The sequence below is a fragment of the Lolium rigidum genome, chromosome 1 (genome assembly GCF_022539505.1).
Source record: "Lolium rigidum isolate FL_2022 chromosome 1, APGP_CSIRO_Lrig_0.1, whole genome shotgun sequence".
NCBI lineage: Eukaryota > Viridiplantae > Streptophyta > Magnoliopsida > Poales > Poaceae > Lolium > Lolium rigidum.
In genome coordinates, this window is record NC_061508.1 from 277,066,903 (window position 1) to 277,078,176 (window position 11,274).

An 11,274-nucleotide genomic window follows, 5' to 3' on the forward strand; every position below is an offset into this window, starting at 1 on the left:
TTTAGAGAGAATCGGGGATTGAGCAAATGAATCCACAAGTATTCTATTCCATCGATGATCTTGATACTTATACAATGCCAAGGGACGCGAACGGAGAGATGCGTCCGTTCGCAGGGGACATGGAGGCGCAACGTCGGTTGCCAAAGAGCAACCGCATCGCTAATTACAAGTGAGGATTAACCTCTTATTTATCTAATATAAATAAATCCTAACACTCCCCCTAATCCTTGCTTGTCCTTGTGATCGATCATCCTGGGAATAGTCTCTTCCAAAAACCCTGTGGGAAAAATAGAAGAGAAAATACCATATGCCATGAAAAACTCCTTCCGAAAACCCTGTGGGAAAAATAAGGAGAAAATGACATATGTCATCCATGCTTGTACTGATATTGCCTCATTAAAAACCTTTCATGAGAAGGCCGTTAGGAAAACTCACAAAGGAAAAGAGTGCAACATCGAAGATCTGATGATCTTCAACAGGTTATAACTGGGGAGATTTCTCCCCCGGAATCTTGCAAGTCACGAAGCCTCCTCATACCAATTCCATGTACATATTTATGAAATAATGAACTTGGTAGGGACTTGGTAAACAAATCAGCGAGGTTATCACATGACTTTGTTTGCAAAATCTTTATTTCCCCTCCGTTCTGTAGCTCGTGGGGGAAAAATACTTAGGAGCAATATGCTTTGTAATATTGCTCTTAATATAACCTGTCTGCATCTGTACAATACAAGCAGCATTATCTTCATAGATAATGGTGGGCGATTCCAGTGAACCAATCCCACTTGAACCTTGGACAAAGTTCATCATTCTACGAAGCCATACACATTCACGTGATGCTTCATACAAAGCGATTATTTCAGAATGATTCGTGGACGTAGCCACCAAAGTTTTCTTTGTCGACTTCCAAGAGAAGGATGTACCTCCATGTAAGAAGACAAATCCAGTCTGCGATCTGGCATTATGGGGATCTGATAAGTATCCAGCATCGCAATACCCCACCATGGTCCTCTCTTGATTTTTCTGATAGAACAAACCAAGATCTTTGGTGCCCTGAAGATATCTTAGAATATTCTTCACACCAACCCAATGCCTTTTTGTAGGCGATGCGCTGTATCTAGCCAACAAGTTTACTGCAAACGATATATCAGGTCTCGTGCAGTTTGCTAGATACATCAGTGCTCCAATTGCACTTAGATATGGGAACTCTGGACCCAATATCTCCTCATCGTCATCCTTAGGTCTAAAAGGGTCTTTGTCTCTTTCAAGAGACCTAACAACCATAGGTGTCTTGGACGGGTATGCTTTATCCATATTGAATTTCTCCAATATCTTTTGGATATAAGCAGACTGATGAACCAATATTCCAGAAGAAATATGTTCAAGTTGTAAACCGAGACAAAACTTGGTTTTACCCAAATCTTTCATCTCAAATTCCGTCTTCAGGTGATTACTAGCCTCATGTATCTCTTTTGTAGTACCAATGATATTCAAATCATCCACATACACAGAGATTATACAAAATCCATCAGTCGATTTCTTGATGAATACGCATGGGCAATCCCTGTTATTCAAGTATCCCTTTTGCAAAAGGAACTCGCTTAGTCGGTTGTACCACATTCTGCCCGACTGTTTCAAGCCATATAACGACTTTCGTAGCTTTACGCAATACATTTTGCGGTCAGCCTTCAGATTCAGAATCTTCATTCCCTCGGGAACTTTTATGTGGATATCTAGGGACCCATATAAATATGCGGTCACCACATCCATCAATTGGATATACAAATTCATTTGCACTGCCAGAGATATCAAGTATCGGAACGTGATTCCACTCATCACAGGAGAATATGTTTCATCGTAATCGATGCCAGGTTTCTGTGTAAAACCTTGTGCTACAAGCCTCGCTTTATATCTCACCACTTCATTGTTTTCGTTCCTCTTTCGAACAAAAACCCATTTCGCCCCAACGGGGGAAACGTGATGCGGAGTAGGTATTACTGCAGTAAATACCCCTCTCTTGGTAAGCGAGCGCAATTCATCCTCAATTGCAGCCATCCATTTGGGCCAGTCCGAGCGTTTCATACACTCTGCCATGGTCTTAGGTTCATGGTCCAATGCCGAGGTCATTTGCAATTTTTGAGGAGAAAAATATGTCGACATTTGTAGACTTTACTGTTGAATGATTCTCCTGTTTCAACATAGTTTATGGAAATCTCTTCAATACCTTCAGATTCATCGTGATTTCCCTCAACGACAGAATCGAGGTGTTCCGATATCCCAGCACCAATATTTGTGTGCGCACTTGTGCTGGGCCCTGGATGATGAACATCCTTCAGGTGTCTTTCTTCAACACTAGGTTGAACGTCAACTTGTGGTTGACCTACATTTACTGTTTGAGGGGTCCTCATGTCCCGCGGACGCTTCTTAGAAGCCTTGTCCTTTTTGTCCAGATTTCTCCCCCTCTTGGGCGGTTGAGTGGTCTTAGGTATCTCAACTCTCTCTGGGACATTCATAGCGGGAACATAGGATTTAGTGACACCTTTATAATCAGTAAATGCATCTGGCAGATTATTCGCAATATTTTGCAAATTGATGACCCTCCGAACTTCCAGTTCAGATTCATTAGTACGTGGATCCATAGATTGGATGCCTTCAACATTCCAATCTATCTCCCGGCATGCATTGTGGTTCTCTTCTCCCCCTAATGCCGGGAAATTATCCTCATCGAAGATACAATCAGCGTACCGGGCTGTAAAGAGATCCCCGTTAGGGGCTCCAGGTACTTTATAATCGACGGAGAATTGTACCCCACATAGATACCCATCTTTCTATGTGGTCCCATCGATGTACGCTGAGGTGGTGATATCGGTACGTACACAGCACAACCGAATCTTCGAAGGTGGGAAATACTTGGTTGATTACCACGTACTAAGCTGCAACGGGGAGGCCGTATGATATGCAGTTGGTCGAATTTGTATCAATTCCGCGGCATGTAACACCGCATGACCCCAACATGAAGTTGGGAGATTACAATTCTGTAGGAGTGGTCTTGCTATCAACTTTATCCTCTTGATAAGTGATTCCGCGAGACCATTTTGTGTGTGTACATATGGTACAGAATGCTCCACAGTTATGCCCAAAGCTAGGCAGTAATCATTGAATGCTCGTGAACTAAATTCAGCAGCATTATCCATTCTGATGGATTTTATCCTGTGTTCAGGATGGTTAGCTCTCAGTTTTATGATCTGAGTGATCAGCTTTGCAAAAGCATGGTTCCTTGTCGATATGAGACACACACTAGACCATCTTGTAGATGCATCAATGAGCACCATAAAGTATCTGAATGGTCCCGATAACGGTTGGATTGGACCACATATATCTCCTTGAATGCGTTCAAGGAAATTCAGTGACTCACTTTTGACCTTCAGGTATGAGGGTTTAGTGATTAATTTCCCAGTTGCACATGCAGTGCATACAAAATCCGAGGATTTGGGGAAATTACCAGCCGTTACGTTGTGTCCAATAGAACCATCAATAATTTTCCTCATCATCCCCACACCAGGATGACCCAGGCGATCATGCCATATCTTGAACTTGTCAAGATTTTGGAAAATTATTTTATACGCCAAATGTGGCTCGGCTTTATGTATGTGTAATACAATCCAGAAGATAGAGTAGGAAGTTTCTCAAGGGTCTTCCTTTCGGAACCCTTTTTCTGAGTTATGAGTAGGCTTTCAACCTCATCCTCTTCATGAGTTTCGATGTGGTAGCCATTACTCCGGATATCCTTAAAACTCAGCAATGTACGAGTTGAATCCGGATACAGTAATGCTTCCTGGATCATAAGTCTCGTACCATTTGGGAGTGTGAATGTGGCTCGACCCGAGCCAACAATGACGGTGTCGCGACCACCTATTGTCATGACACTCCCCTTACTCTTTTTCGGAGTTTGGAAGTATTTAACTTCCCTTAAAATAGTGTTAGAGGCACCACTTGTCCGCTAAACAAAATTCCTCCTCCATTGGATCTTTCGGAAGATTTCTATAGAGTAAAGAGAATAAAATCATTATTTTATCCAATCTCATATAGAATACACATACATATTATGTATGTCTGCACACATATTACAATACATTATGTTCCACAACATAATTATTACAATACCATATGTCTTATGACATATTTTACACACAATATATTTAAGGACATCATCACACAATACTTATGACGTTATGTGGAGATTAAAGTTGGTCTCCATATATGTCACTAGTAGAAGTGAAATCCACTAGCATGTCGTTGACATCAAGTGTAGGTCCTTCCTTTTGCTGAGCATGATCCTGGTTCTCCACGTTCTCCTGAACATCGTTCGGAGGAACACTTTGGGAACTCTCGATCATCGGGCCAGTGAAGTGAGCTTCGTACTGGTGTCCTTGAGGTTTCTTGCCCTTGATGGATTGTTGATACAGCGACACCAAATGCCTAGAAGTCTTACACTTGCTGGCAATATGGGTGTTACAACCACATCGGTAACAATTGGTAGAATTGTTACTCTTGTCATTTCTCTTGAAATGATTATTGCTCCTTCGGACTCCACTTGCTATTCGGTTCTCATTACGCTTCCACTTTCCTTTAGACCTCTTATGGTTCCTCCTTGAGCCACGGGAGTTCTGAGCATTGTAAGAATTGAAATGTGCTTCACGCAACGACAATGTTCCTGTTGGACGGGAAATATTATTCTTATCGAGAATTTCATTGTGCTTTTCTGCCTGAAGGAGTGCATATATCAATTCAGAATGCTTCTTATACTTTTGGTTACGATGCTGTTCAGCAATTAACCTCATATTAGGATGGAAAGTGGAGAGCGTCTTCTCAATGAGATCGTCATCCGAAACTGCACTGTTGCAGAATCTCAACTTAGAGTTGATTTGATGCACGGCGGAGTTGTATGCAGCAACGGACTTAAAATCCTGAAAACGGATAAGTGCCCATTGTCTTTGCGCTTCAGGCAACATCACCGATCTCTGTTGATCATAGCGCTCCTTTAAGGAGTCCCACAGTGATAGAGGGTTTTCCTCCATCATATACTCATCTTTCAGAGCAGGATCAAGGTGGTGCCGAATGAAGTGCAAAGAAGCATACTTTGCCGGTTCTGGTATAGCAGGAGCTCCTTGAGCAGGTGTGGTTATAGTGCTGATCAGATTCCTGGCCGCCAAGTTAATCTTGACATCCATGGCCCAGGTCAGATAGTTTCTGCCATCAACGGCAAGCTCAGCAAATTCTTTCTTGGATATGTGGTCCATACCCTGCATGAAAAATATCATGCCCATTAATTTACCAACAAGTAAATTAATTGTGTGTAAATATCATGCTTGATTCATATAAAGGTCTAGGAAAAGCCTACACGACCCATCATATGACTTTCTACAAATAGATAATCACCATAAAATGGTGTAGATCATATTTGTAGGACACATGGAGGTAGTCACTACCTTGTAGTGTAGACCTCGGATACATGTGTACTTCCACTTTTGCTTAAAACACAAGTAGGTAGTCACTACAAAGTAGTGTAGACCTAACTCTTATGGTGCAACCTTGTGTTCTTAAAACACATTGAAGGTAGTCGCCACATGATGGCGTAGACCTCACGATTGCGAATAAAGTTATTCATCCATAAGTTGCGTGCAAATGTGAAAATTGTCATATTATCTTATCAAGCATAGTCAACATAGGGCAATTATGAAATTGCAAACCATCATATGTTGACATTAAAATGTGCAGACAATACATAGTCATTGCTAGAAAATACTAACAAACACATATATACAAAAACTGAACAGCTGAAAAAGCTAAACAGAAAAGAGAAAACGAAAAGTTCTAACATACTGGGCCAAATTTTCAGCCCAATACGGTGGTTCTGGCCACCATTTTTCGTTTCTGCTTTTTTTTTTTCAGGCCGGCCGAATGATCATGGGCCGTGGCCCGTCAGGCTGGGCGGCCGTTCGGCCCAGCCCCACACCGACAGGCGAGCGGATAAGGGTGGGGGGGCGACGGTTCCGTCCTCGACAGCAACCGCCCCCCGTCGTTCTCCCCCGGCGGCAGCAGCCAGCGCCGCCACCAACTCCACTCGCCCTAGCCGCCGTCTTCAACGGCGAGCGGCCGCAGCCGACGGTGCGCCGTCCTCCTCCTCGGACGAGGACCCTCCAGGGAGGTGCGTCCCGGGTGCCACGCCATTGGAGTGGCCGTTGGAGAGGCCGAGCCTCACCGGGCTCCACTCCCCCGACCGTCGGCCGGCGCGGCTCGCCTGGAGCACGGCGCGAGGCACGATGAAGCGTAGACGGCGTGGTGGAGGCGGTGCAGCAGCGGCGGAGCCTCCCGCATCGTTGTCGAGGACGGCATCCCGCGCGGCTGCCGGCGCGCGGAGAGACGGATCGAGCCTCGACCGGGCGGGCTCGGCGGTCGCGAGTTCGTGCGCCGGAGTTGGAGACGGCAGGTCGGGCGACGCAGCGACGCGACGACGCCTCGGGCACCTCAGGTTCGGCCTCCTCCTCAACGTGGATCCCCTGCTGTGCAAGCACAGGGCAGGCCCAGCCGTGCACCGGGCAAGGCGAGGGCGGAGGCGGAGCGGCGAGGGCCGGGTCGTCGACGTCCATGTCGTCGCTGGCCGGTTCCATCTCCTCGTCGGCGAAGAGGTTGTGCGCTGCTGGTCCGGCGAGGATCCACGCCGGCGGCGGCTGTGCCTCCGGTATCACCAATGGGGCGGGTGGGACGGCTTGGGCGTTTGATGGCCTTGCGCCATCACCACCTCTGCGACCACGACGAGGGCCATGGCGGCGACCTCCGTACCAGCGGAAGCCGTAGCGGTGGCGCTCGTTCCGGCGGAAGACCTGGCGACGGCCACCGAGGTGTCGAAGGCGCTGCATATGGCGGTTGTGGCGGCGAAGTCCACCAGCACCATGGCGGCGGCGCGCGACGAGGCGGCTCCGGCGACTTTCCTGGCGAAGAAGACGCAGGAGGAAACCAATGAAACCTCCTGCAGGCATTTTCTCACCTTTTTGTTGTTCTTGGTCCTTCTCCGGCGATCGCCGGAGTTTCGGCTGTTTGCTCTCGGTAGAGTCGTGCTGATAACGTGTTTAGAGAGAATCGGGGATTGAGCAAATGAATCCACAAGTATTCTATTCCATCGATGATCTTGATACTTATACAATGCCAAGGGACGCGAACGGAGAGATGCGTCCGTTCGCAGGGGACATGGAGGCGCAACGTCAGTTGCCAAAGAGCAACCGCATCGCTAATTACAAGTGAGGATTAACCTCTTATTTATCTAATATAAATAAATCCTAACAGGATCCATGGGCAGTTAGGCCAAAAACGGGGACGTGTGGCGCGTGATGGAGCCGGGGGATGAGGCGGCCGATCCCCCGGGTGATCGGTAGCGTTTTCCATAAAATATGTGTCGTATTGATTTCCTGCAAGCCCACGATATTAACCATGAGAATATAAAATAGGCATTTGTCTCTTCAACATAAGTAGATAGTTTATTACAGGACTCACATCGTTAGACCGGCGGCGGCCGTGGCACTGGTGGCCACCGCTTCTTCCGCGCGCCCGAGGCCATTGCGCCCACCGCCTGTGTTTTGGAGCAGCAATGATGGCCACAGCTTCTTTCGGAGCGGCGCATGTACGTGAAGGTGGAGATGGCCCGGCAGTTCGCAGAGGCTGGCGTGTCTCTGTCCTGGCCGGATATCCACCTGCCTAGCATTTTTTCGATAAAAGGAATATATTAATATAAAAAGATACTCGAATTACGTCCAGAACTACCTTAGCGACGACGTGTTGGATTGATCATGTCAGGTTAAGATACATCGGGGTTCTGCTTATACAGTATAAAAGAGATATTTTCAGAAACACTTAACGTTAAGAAGAAAGAGGGCCCACGGGACCAACGCCCGGGCTGACCTTTTCACGACGTGACTTATCTCTAAACGCCACGATCGGGGGCGTCGCTAACCAACCAATGGTTCGCGCGCCCCCTGTTGCATGCGCACATAAAGGTGTGGCCCCCGGTGGCTACGATCTCATCGCGTTAGTCGCCTAGTCTCGCTGCTCCCAGATATTCCTAGGGTTCGCACCGATCGCGAGTCCGCGCACAAGCAACGGAAGGCTGGAACCTCGCCGCTCCGTTCCAGGCGGTGCGAGTGGCGGCAGGGGATCGAGGAGGATCCCCGAGATCGTCATCGACCACAAGTTCGTCATCAACACCGGCACACCAAGCACGCCTCACGCGAGCGCCGATGGGAATCAGCCAATGCCCCGTAATGCATCTCTAAACCTCTCTGATTATGATCATTAGGTGTTCTAGTGGCTATTGTTCACGATCTGGTGTTATTCTTGAAGTATTAGGCCTAACAATGGTATCAGACGCCTAGTATTGCTAGCACTAGAACCCTACATGTGATCCGAGATCACGATTACGTATAAAGATCCTATTTTTTAGGCTGTTTATGTTGAGATCATTGCTTAGCCTCGGATTAGCCACCGATTTGAATGATTAGACATTTTATTGCTTCCTGCGCAGATGCACTCTTAATGTTTGAGATCAAATTTGATTAACAATTTTATTAGTTAGTTACTTTTTGGTCGAAAGTAAGTCATCTGCATAGCAATTAGATGCCAAAATTATGACCCGAAACCCTAGCCGAAATCCCCAAATATGCTTCGCATTATGAATACAAGATCATGAGTTTTGGGGACTCACCGTGGAAGCCGCCGGGTCGCTGCCTATCCCTCCCGGGGCCGTCGGAGCAGCCTCTGCTCCGGCGAGGGCAGTGATCCCGCGCCGCCGTTCCTCCCGAACGGAGCAGCGTGGCGGATGGACGCGCCGCATAGGTGCGGAATGGACGCGCGTCGCTGGCCGTCGTGCCACCCGATGCGCGTCGTCAGCCGAGACGGATCTTTGCCCGAGCGACATCTCAGAACGGCCGCCGGCTCGGCCGGGCGGTATCGCGCAGGGAGGACGGACGAAACGTCCACAGCGCCGCCGTGCCACCCGTCGTGGCCGTCGTCGCATCGTGGCCTGTGCCGCCTCCGCGCCGCCCGCAGGAAAAGCGGCGCCGGCAGCGCTGCGCCGACGAGGAGCGCGCGGGACTTGGTCCGAGCGCACGCTTCTCGCACGAGCACCGCCACCGCGCCCGGCATGGAGCAAGGAGGAGGGCGGCCGCCGCTCGCGGTCGGCCCTCCTGTCTCGTCAGCGGAAAAATCGGGGGAGGACGAGAAAATGTTTTAGGTTAGGGTTTCGGGCCCGTGGCGTTTTGTTCCGGCCCCGGATGATCTTGGCCGTCCGATCCACCGGACGGTCCAGGATCAAGCGAGCAGCGGACGGGCTGCAGGGTCCTTTTGGGCTGCATCGAGAGTGGGCTGCCGGCCCAGGTTGTTGATGATCGAGTGTTTTACGGGCCGGCGACTTTCTCGTTTTCTTTTATGTTTTTCGAGTACTTTTATGTTAATACCTCATGTTTTATGCACTGTAATAAACAGAAAATAATTGCCTAAAATAATGTGATCAGAAAACATGCTACTTATTCTGAACAGAAATGAACCAACGAGATTTTTTGTTTAGAGTATTAAGTATGTTTTAATGTTGAATAATCAAATTAAACATTAAATATGTTGTTCCTTAAATGCTTAATGTTGATGTTTAATTTTGAGAATGTCATGGCTGCAAAAACAACTCTGACCAACGTTGTGTTATTTCGCAAGTCAAACCCCTAATGTTGTTCTAATTCATGTCATTTCTGCCCAACGGTGTTTGACATAGAATAAGAATTTTATGGCATGTTTATTTTATATTCATGCAATTTTACTTATGTATGTCCATGTCAATTTTCAGCTTCCACGTAGCGATGCGTTATGATGCTCGTCAGAGCGGTTGACCTAGGCAAGCAACCTTCCTCGTTGGAAGAACTCTATTGAGCTTATGTTTGGCTTTCAACGAGTTTGGATTATGCCTTAAGTGGAGGATAAGCTCGTGGCACCCGCCTGCTGTGCTACGGGGTATGATGAACTAAAAGAAAACTTATGACTCCAAGATGCGTAGTGGACAAATCCAATCACGTTGCAATGCTCGTGATGAATTCTTCCATTTCACCTCGAGATTATTGGGGCTCTCCCCAAGAAAGATACTCGCTAAGGAATTTATGGAAGCCTTGGAGGAGCAATTCAAAGGCTCGAAAAGGTTTATGCCTGCATGAGCTTTTTCACAAGCTACTTGGCAAGTATAAAAATGATGGTGATGTTAGGGACACATACCGAGAATGATAAATGCTTCAAATAAACTGAAGCACCTAAAGTGTGAGCTCAGTGACAACCTCCTTATCATCATGATCTTGGAGTCCCTCCCTGAAGAGTTCGATCAGCTCAAGATCAACTACAATTCCATGAAGGAGAAGTGGACACTTGCCGAGATATCCCCTCGGATTGTCCAGGAAGAAGTAAAGAATGATGAGGCAGTAACAAGGATCGGCTTTTCATGTTGCATCCTCAAAGAGAAAGCATGACGGGTCGGGCCCTTCAAAGTCGCCAAAGAAAACCTTCAAGAAGGAAATGCCAAAGTTTAAAGGAAAGGAAAAGGAAAAGGATAATGGACGAGTCTTCGAGCCCACCGATAATGTGTGCTTCTTTTGTAAGAAGGAAGGCCATTACGTAAAAGGACCTGTCATGAATACCTCAAGTGGATGATGAAGAAAGTGTACGGATGAAATCACTTTTGTTGATGAAATGTTATATACTTGATTTCTCTTGTACATCATGGTGGATTGATTCCAAGGTAAGCTCCGCTCACGTTGCTAATTCTATGCAGGGATTAAATATGATCCAAACCGTAACAAGCGGGGCAAGACGACTTAGAGTTGCAAATGGAGTTGAAGTTGATGTTGAAGCCGTTGGGTCACTCACCTTGGAGCTCCACACCGGCTTTCACCTTCATTTAAATAATGTTCTTTATGTACCTACTTTAAGTAGGAATTTGATTTCAGTTTCTTGTCTCGATGATAACATGTTTGAGTGCAAGTTTGGTAACAAACAATTTGTTTTAAATTATTGTAATAAAGATGTTGGCCTCGGTGTCGACGAGGCAAACTATATATGTTATCTATGAATGATTATGTTTTGCATGTGAGTAATGTTTCAAATGTTGAGAAGAAATGGAAGGGTACTAGCACTTCTTCGAAATTGTGGCACTATCGTTTAGGCCACATTTCGAGGGGAGAATGGAAAGAC